Source organism: Pinus tabuliformis, chromosome 2_2 (genome assembly GCF_031772625.1).
Source record: "Pinus tabuliformis cultivar Carrire ecotype Pingquan chromosome 2_2, CPIR1, whole genome shotgun sequence".
Lineage (NCBI taxonomy): Eukaryota > Viridiplantae > Streptophyta > Pinopsida > Pinales > Pinaceae > Pinus > Pinus tabuliformis.
In genome coordinates, this window is record NC_142300.1 from 885,799,424 (window position 1) to 885,809,873 (window position 10,450).

Sequence of the window (10,450 nt, forward strand, 5' to 3'; positions counted from 1 at the left end):
TTATAAAAAAACATAATTTTAAATATTTTAAACATAATTTTAAAGATTTTCATTCATGTTTCCAAACACACAGCATTATAATATAGATGGAAGACAACATATGATCAAAGTAGGCTCATGAACCAATCCATTATATCAAAATGGTACCCAATGGCAATACATAGTCAACTGTCATACATGATCAAAGACTCAAAACAAAATACAAATAACCAAGGAGGCTAGAAATGGCCTCTACAACAAAAGTAAACTGTGATGGTGACCAGACTCCAATACTAGTACTACTGGCTAGTAGCTACTGCCAGAGGAGCCAAGATCATCTCGACCAATCTCTGGATCATCATCATCAGAGTCAGACAAGGGGCCCCATGGCTCCTCATCATCATCATCGTCTCCAACTGCAACTGTAGAAGTGGTGCCAGTACCACTAGCAGGCTGTGCAGCACATGCAAGCTGAGATAGAGTAGATATGCGGTTGCGCTTCTGTCGTGGCTGAGCAGAGGAAGCACCAACAACTGGAGTCCTACTCCTTGCTGGCTGTGAGACTGAGGCTGGTGGATTGGGATCTGCATTCAACTGAACAGGCTGAAGTGGATGTTCAAGTTCATCAAGATCCTCATCAGGATCAAACTCTGGTGGACGACTCTCCACTACCCAATCTGATGTTGGATCAATGTCTTCCAACACAATGGGATCTGAATCAGGTCTTTTGTTCAGCAATTGGTTTCGTCTGAGTCGAAGGTTGTATTGGACAAAAACTAGATCATTCAACCATTTTTGATCCAAACGGTTTCTCTTCTTTGTGTGAATCCTCTCAAAGACAGACCAATTGCGCTCACACCCAGATGCACTGCAAGTTTGACTCAAAATACGAATTGCAAACCTTTGCAATTGAGGGCACTGGCCACCAAAGGCCTCCCACCATTGTGTTGCAAAAAACATAGGAGTGTAATGAATTATGAGTTAGATGAAGGCTGAAGCTCAACAAAATTACAAATTATATCTAACTTTCAAATTATAAATGATTTAACAAACTTTAATAAAAAAAGTAAAACTGTAAAACCATTAAGAAATTGAAAATTGAAATTTTTGTTTACCTGGCTCATCTGCTTCTCTTGCAATCTTTGCTAGGTTCTTCCCAAAGGTACCTGTTGCATTGCTGAAGGATGTGACATGTTGATGTATCTCCAGCTGATCAGACTCCGATGGGATCATGCGTTCAATGCAATCAACCAGTCCATCTCTGACCTCCCCCCTCAAAGCTCCTGATTCCTTAGCTTTATAATGATACTGTGGGTTCAAAAAATACCCAGCTACATGTATAGGGCGATGGAGTTGATTGTTCCATCTTTCATCAATGATTGCCCAAATGGGCCCATACTTTGCCACTCTATCCTTGTATGCTGTCTTTATTTGCTCCTTTGCTTGATCCATAGCCTCATAAATGAAGCCCATAGCCAACCTTTCCCCATCCACCAACCGCAACACCTTAACTAGTGGCTCAGCAAACTTCACAATCTCTGCTGCCTTTCTCCAAAAAGTTTCTTCATGGACTTTCCTTTTCAATTCTTTGCCTGCTGGTTTGTTAGACCAATTGCTTTGATTCCATTCATCACTGGAAAACATCTTTTGCAAGTTTCTATGTTGGGAAAGCATAGATTGCAATGTCAAAAAATGTGTAGCAAATCTAGTGATGGCAGGCCTAATAATATCCTTGCCTCCAATGTGTTTCCTCATGAGACTCAAAACCAGTGTATGATTATAGATAAATTTTGTTATGCTTTTGGCATTATCTACAGTGTTTCTGACCCAATCTATTTTTCCAATATCCTCAAGCATGAGGTCTATGCAATGTGCAGCGCATGGGGTCCAAAAGATGATCTTGTGTTTTTCCTCTAACAGTTTACCAGCAAGAACATAGTTAGAGGCATTGTCTGTGATGATTTGAACAACATTAGCCACCCCCACCTCCTCAATAACCTCATCCAATAGCTGAAACAACAAGTGGCCATCTTTTACCTTATCAGATGCATCAACTGATTTTAAAAACATGGTTCCCTGTGGGCAGAAGACAAGAAAGTCTATGATGGTACGGTTTCTTTGATCAGTCCATCCATCTAACATGATGGTACACCTTGTTCTTGCCCATGAGTCCCTGAACTCTTGCAAATACTCATTAATGGATTGAATTTCTTTCTGCAAACGAAACCCCCTTAGCTCTTGCATAGTAGGGCCTTTGAAGCCTTTTCCAGCAGCATGTATGGCATCAAACATAGGCTCATAATATGGTGAACGAGCAGCATTAAAGGGGATATCAGCATCATACCACCATCTAGCTATGTAGTCACAAGCAGTCTCCCTCAATTCTTTCTTCCAATGGTCATCTAAAGTGGGCTGAATTTGACCTTTACTAACTTCAGGACCATGTGCATCTGATGGAGAGGAGGGAGTGAAATAACTTTTGATAGTCACATCACCCTTTGTCAAATTCATTCTACCCTTTCCCTTATCTTGAACAGAACCAAAAGAGGGAGGAACATAACGGAAAGGGTTGGATGCCTCAGTTTGAGGGATAGAGGAAGAACCCTCAAAATCATAGTGGGGGTTGGTAGCCATCATTTTTTGTATCTCCCTCTTCCTCCCAATTTCAGCCTGTATCTCTTTTTGCCTAGCCTTATCTTCTTTAAATTTCTCAAAGCTGTCCAACAAATTCTTTCTAATCTCCTCAATTTCTGATGAGGTACATGGGGTAATTTGGCCTCTAATCCCTGCCAAGTGTTGTTTCAGCCTATTAATGCCCCCAGGACCTTCCTTAATTTTCCTATGGCAAAATTTGCAATGCATCTGACTATCAACCATTTCAACATATGCCAAAGCAGGATCTTTTGCTCTAGGTGCCATTTTTTGACTAGGAAAACAATCTGAAAATGAAAAAAAAAAATTGATTCAATGTTCATTTATTTGAAAAAAAACACTCTCTAAGCTTTCTTGATATGCACCTAAAATTTACTAAGCAAAAACAGATTTATAGAGGTGGAAAAAAATACCTCCAGGCACAAACTGCCTCCTCAAGCTTGCTCCAAGAATCAGCTCCTCAATGCTGCTCCAAATGGCTGCCCAAGAAGCTCCTCACTCCAGCTACAATGCTCCTCCAAGACTCCTCACTGCTGCTCCAAAACAAGCTCAAGAACTGCTCACTAATTCTCAAAGAAGACTCTCACTCAAATGCATAAGACTGCTGTGAGTGAATGAGAGCATTTGGCTATCTTAAATAGGGTTTGGGAGGGGGAAATGGACCCCAAAAGCATTTAACAAATTACTATTACCCTTTGGAATCCATAAACTGCATTTAACTTGTCAAAAATTACAAAAAAAGTGAAATTTTTTTACCTGTTATGCTGCCCAGCCGTCCCAACATTGACTCGGCCAAGTCATAACGGACCCGGCCGGGTTGACCGAGTCACATATGACTCGACCGAGTCATATGTGACTCGGTCAACCGAACCGGGTAGCTCGCCGTTTCATTGCCCAAGCCATCGACTCGGTTCGACTCGGCCGAGTCGGAGTCGATTCGGCCATTTTGTAAAACAGTGGTTGTGATAGCATGAATTCATCTCTTCTACTGTACATGCGATCTCCCTTAAACTTTCCTGGTACTCAGGTCGATTATATGGAGGCATTGCAACTATTTCAACCTTTCCGCCATACATTTTTGAGAGAAAGTTTCATGAGTTTTGAAACATATTTTGGAAATATTTTCTTCGAATTCATGTTTCAAATCATCCACATCCGAACTGTCCACATCCTTGATGGCAATATAGAAAATTCCCTTGAAGAGCTTTTTGTCCTTGCCCTGCTTAACAAGGCTGATCCCATTCTGGAAGCGGTCAAAGACTACTTCTGTCTCTTTGTCCAAATGGAAGTCCTGTTACATAGGAGTATTATGCGAGTTTTTAAAAGCATTCGAAAACAACTCCAACAAAATTCAATTTCAACCAGGAGGGATTAAGTGGAGATCATTGAGCCCAACAATTCAAATTTCAGATATATTATTTAAGATATTAGCAGCCAATTGATTTATTTTTGCATTCACAGAAATCCCTTTTTATTATCCCAATTCAAAGACATGATTTTAGAAGGAAAAGATATGGGTGAGCTTCATAAATTTATATGTTTCTCATATCATTTCAACTTCCTATCTTCTAAATCCAAGACTCTTCGATAATACAAAGCAATTGGGAGATCTGGAAGAAGATGAGGCTTTCCTTTTAAATCTATTTGGTATTAGAGAACTACAAATACGTACTATTGAAGTCCTACCTTTTAAACAAGAAGATTAAGCAAAAATGTGTTTTATTGGAGCGATGTTAAAAATTGGCAACCAGGGCAAAACTTCATGTGGGTCATCTTATTCATAGCTAATAATATTTTTATTAGATTCCTCTCGTCGAGAGGTGTAGGATTGATATAAAGATCATCCAATTCCGATAAGTATTCATGGAGATATGAATTTATTTTGATTATGGAATCATTATCAAGCCGACCTACAACTCATGTAGGCTCAGAAGCCCAACAGTCGCATCTATTCACCCACCAACGTTGTGTATAAATATAAGAGGACTTTTCCTCATTTAGACTCACTCATCTCATCACATCTCTCTCTCTCTACTGCGCAGATATGAGTCTCTTCTCTACTGCGTTGAAATGGGTCTCTCTCTCTCACACATGTGAAGCCGGAAGCTGTTGAATTTGAAGCTGCAACTGCAGAAGTAAAGATTGACTTGCGTGGCCTAGAATATCTCCTCTTTGGAACTGCGCTGTAGGTTCATCTGAATCTCCTTTGAAAGCCGCAACTTTTGGTGGTGGAATGAAGTCAATCCGACGAACGGTTTGCAAGATATCGACTGCCCTAGTTTGAAGCCGGAAACTACTGAAACTGAAGCTGCAACTGCAGAAGTAAAGATTGACTTGCGTGGCCTAGAAGATCTCATCATCTGAACTGCGCTGTAGGTTCATCTGAACCTCCTCTGGAAGCCGAAACTTTTGGTGGTGGAATGAAGTCAATCCGACTGTCGGTTTGTGAGATATGGTCTGGACTCTGCCCTAGTTTGATAATGAAGCCGCTAATGCTGGTGCTACTGATCTAGGGTTTGCTACTGCTGATATGAATCAAATTTATTGTACTATTTCTCTCTGCTGAATTATTGAAGATAAAAGAATATTTGATCAAAGGGTTTCCCCACACATTGTGGGGTTTGTCCCTGGCTAGCCGCCACATCTTGTGTCTCTTGTCTTGGCTTGTTTTCTGTCGATCGTCTAATGTTCTATCTGCACTTTACTTTATGTACATGTGATTGCTAATCGGTGGAATATAATAAGAAAAAGAAGTAAACTGTTATAAGCATAGAACATACCATAACTTAACATGGTATCAGAGCAGAGGTGAAGACAAAGCCCGAGCAAGAGCAAGAGCAATCATTGAAGAGAAGATTGGCAAGGCTATCCTAAGAGAACCATGGGGTCCTCAACACTCTTTCCTGCCGAAGACAAGCTCCGTGAGAAAGCTGACTATCACGGATGGTAGATGTCTATCGATCTAACCCTTGAAGATCAAGGAGTGCTGGACCATGTAAAAGGCAATATTGTTGAGCCTTCATCAAATGCATCTGCTGTTGCCTGGAACAAATGGAAAAATGGAGAAGTCAAAACAAAGAAGATCATCCGGGACTCTATCGACAAGCACTTGGTGGCCTACATCTCTGATCTAGACACCTCCAAGGAAATCTACGACACACTGGTGAGTTTATTTAAATTTAATGATGCAAATCAAGTTTTGTTTCTTAGAAATAAGCTGAGGGAAATCAAGAAGGGTAAAGATGAAAGTATGCAAGCATACTTCTTAAGAATCACCGAGATCAAGAACGATCTCCTATCTATTGGGGAAACTATTACTGACAGAGAAATGGCACTCACAACTCTTGGAGGATTACCATTTGAATGGTATGTGTTCAGGACTACTCTTTTGAACTATAATGTAATTCCTGGTTTCGAGGAATTAATGGCTAGATGCATTCAAGAAGAAACAAGGGAAGAATTGCAAGAAATGCCCATGCCTAAAGGTCCTCCTGCTGCCTTTTCTTCTCATGCAAAGAAAAGAAATAATTCCGGGACTAAATCAAAAGGAAAGGCTGGACCTAAGGCTAGAAGAAAATGACGATGTTACATTTGCGATAAAGCAAGTCACCTTGTATGAGATCATGAGCATCATGATGAATGAGATCATGGACATAAAGGGCAACATGAGATCATGGACATATAGGATAGCATGATGATGATGCACACTAGTTTGAGCAGCATTATGATGGATGAAATCATGGACATGGGCAGCATGATGATAATCATGATTAGAGAAGCATGGTACAGTAAGCAGTGGTGCAACTCGAAATCCCTCTGATGGCAATCAAAGGAATGACAAATTCAACAGCAAAGGCAAGAAGAGAGCTGGGAATCAAGGAAGAGGACAAGCATTCAAGAAGGCTAGAACTTCTAGGATGTATTAAATGCACCTGACCTCAAAAGGAACCTAGTGTCCATCTTGGCAATGGAAGACAGAGGCTACAAGGTAACCTTCAGCAATGGCAAGGTATGTATATGGAAAAATAATGTTAAAGATGCCTTTACTCTTGGGTTTAGTGTTGATTCATTATATCAGGTCGATGGAAGTTCGCTAGGTGTCATGTCTTGTGACACAACTCTTTAGTCCGAACTTTGGCATCGGAGGTTTGCCCACCTTCATTACAAAGCTCTACCCGATGTAAGACAGATGGTAACAGGGATGCCCGAATTCCAAGTAGAGAAAGAATGTGTATGTCCGGGATGTGCCAAAGGAAAGCTCAAAAGGGTACCATTCCCCTCAAGCCAAAGCAAGACCTCCGATATATTACATTTGGTTTACTCAGGCATACCTGAGGTTGGCATTAAGAGGGAGACTACTACACCACATACTCCTGAGCAGAATGGTGTGGTGGGAAGGAAGAACCACACGATGATGGAAGCCGTCCGGGCCATGCTACATGATCAAAGACTTCCAAAGTTTCTATGGGCTGAAACTACAATCACCGCCATATATGTACAAAATTGATGCCCTCATCAAGCATTGGGTTCCTAAACTCCTGAAGAAATGTTCACCACCGGTCAAAGGGAAGTCGTGATTAGTCATGATGTCACCTTTGACAAAGATATGGCTCTCAGCAAGATGGACAATCTGCTGACTTTGAGTAGCTCTCAAGAAGCCGACACCAGGGAACCGAAAGAAAAGGATGATGAATCAATGCCTGACGTAGAAGAACCCATGGATCCGATTGATCCTCATCCACATGAGCCTTCCTCTTCTAGGAAGAGGCCTTCGTGGCTTAGGGGGATACTTGATGATGCTGAAGGACATGCTGCACCCTGAGGAACCTTCCATCAAAGTAAGAAACTTGACAGGTATTAGGGATACCTGACCATCATGAGCACGATCATACAAAATGAACCTTCATCATTATCAGATGTCATCAAGCATTAACTATGGAAGGATGCTATGACCATAGAATATGAGTCTATTATGGAGAATGATGTCTGGGAAGTAGTTCCCAGACCCTGAACAAGACAATTGTTACTTCAAAATGACTTTACAAGATAAAGCATGCAGCAAATGGAAGTATGGAAAAGTATAAAGTTCATTTTGTTGCTCGTGGTTTATCCCAGAAGGAAGGTATAGACTATGATAGTTGCACCTATTGCCAAATATAGGACCATCCGCTTGATCATAGCCCTTGTGGCTTCACAAGGATGGAACCTACATCGGATGGATGTTAAGACCACGTTCTTGCATGGTTCTATCAAAGAAGAGGTCTATGTGGAGCAACCTGAAGGAATTGAGATTTATGATTGAAAATCTCATGTATGCTGGTTGAAGAAGGCTCTCTATGGGCTGAAGCAAGCACCCCGAGCATGGTATGAGAGGATCGATAGCTACTTGATGAAGCTGTGATTCACTAGGAGTGAAGCTGATCCTAACCTTTACTTTAAGGTTGAAGATGACAAACCTCTCATACTGGTGCTGTATGTGGATGACCTCTTTCTAACAGGTGCAGACCTTCTCATTCACAAACGTAAGAGAGAGATGGCTTCTGAATTTGAAATGAAGGACCAAGGACTTGAAGTGTGGCAGAAGCCAAGGGAAATTTTCCTATCTCAAGGAAAATATGTGGTAAGTATATTGGAAATATTCAGTATGATGGACTGCAAGCCTGTGACTACCTCGAGGATCTTAACTTTTAGAAGTTATATGGTAGTGATGTCGGACCAGACTTGGGAAATGCCTCTGAGTTTCAAAAACTCATTTGCATTGATGTTCTTGGTGAACCTCCGTCCGAACATATGTTTTGCAGTTAGCATTGTGAGCTCATATTTGGTTGAGCCTCACTGGATGACGCCAGGAATCTTCTGAGATGTCTTCAGGACACAATCTCTCATGGATTAAGATACACTGCCGAAGATGTGAGACTACTTGGATATACTGATGTTGATTGGGCAGGCAGTGTGGTGGACCGTAAGAGCAGTTCCGGGTACTGTTTCACCTTGGGATCTGCTTCGATATCCTAGATGAGCAGGAAGTAGAAGTTGGTGGCTTTGAGCACCGCCGAAGCAGGATATATTGTTGCTAGCATAACCTCGTGTGAGGCAGTCTGGTTGTGAAAGCTCTTCAGTGAGCTGTTTGGATTTACATTGGATACCACTGTGATTCTCTGTAACAACCAAAGGTGGGATTCAATTATTGAGGAATCCCGTACTCGTCGATTGCTCCAGCAGATAGACATCATCTGGGATATGGTAAGTCAATGAGCAAGGAAGCTCCATCACATTAAGATGATGTACAGGTTGATACACCTTGTCAAAGCCCCGAGGAAAGATCTAATCTGTGATTTTCCCAAACGACTTGGAGTCGGCAAGAAACCCTTGTACAAGGGTCCTGCATGTTGCATACATTGAGCTCTGGGAGCTCTGAGGGCTTGCGGTTCCTACTGGAGCAACATATGACCATAGGGTGACTCACCCTCCCCTGGTGGTGCACACTAGAACAAGATGATTTGCTCTCTTGTGGGACAAGATGATTCGCTCTCTTGTGGAACAGGATGATTCGCTCTCCTGTGTAGCAGGATTGATGTGTTCTCCTGTGAGGCCTGGATTGATGTGTTCTCCATGGCAGCCTGGATTGATGTGTTCTCCATGGCAATTGTAGCAGGATTGATGTGTTCTCCTGTGAGGCCTGGATTGATGTGTTCTCCATGGCAATTGTAGCAGGATTGATGTGTTCTCCTGTGAGGCCTGGATTGATGTGTTCTCCATGGCAATTGTAGCAGGATTGATGTGTTCTCTTGTGAGGCCTGGATTGATGTGTTCTCCATGGGAATTGTAGCAGGATTGATGTGTTCTCCTGTGAGGACAGGATTGATTAGTTCTCCTGTCGAGGCATCCTACCCATGCAGTCTGGGACTCATGGGAAGTAACTCTCATCTGATCAATGAGTAGGGAAATGAAGTTAGGGACCATAGTAGTACCGATGGACGCATCGTTGTAACTACCGTACTCCCTACGCTAAGATGACCTCCATTGATCTGGGATCAATGATACTGGTCTGGGACCAGTGGTAGGAGTTGTACCATACTATGACGCTGACTTCGGGTCGGTTGAGATTGGTCTGGGATCAGTGGTACATACTCTGAGACTGACTTTGAGTCAGTGGAGGATGATATTGGTCTGGGACCATTGGAGTTGTACTCACTATGACGCTGACTTTGGGTTGGTTGAGACTGGTCTGGGACCAGTGGTACATACTTTGAGACTGACTTTGAGTCAGTATGATACATCCTCGATCATTTCTTCTTCTTCATAATTCGGACAAAAGCAGAGTAGAACAGAACAATGCAAGAGCAGAGCAGAAAAGAACAAAACAGTACAGATCAGTGCAGGGCAGAACAAGACAAAACAGAACAGGCAAAATAGAGCAGAGCAGGGCAAGGGTCAGGTTGTACAAGGCAGTGCATTTGATGGATGAATAGTAACGACCGATAGACAGATTGCAGATGAAGTTCTCCATGGTTGAGAGGGAGTGTTAAAAATTGGAAACCAGGGCAAAACTTCATGTGGGTCATCTTATTCATGGCTAATAATATTTTTATTAGATTCCTCTCGTCGAGAGGTGTAGGATTGATATAAAGATCATCCAATTCCAATAAGTATTCATGGAGATATGAATTTATTTTGATTATGGAATCATTATCAAGCCGACCTACAATTCATGTAGGCTCAGAAGCCCAACAGTCGCATCTATTCACCCACCAACGTTTTGTATAAATATAAGAGGACTTTTCCTCATTTAGACTCACTCATCTCATCACATCTCTCT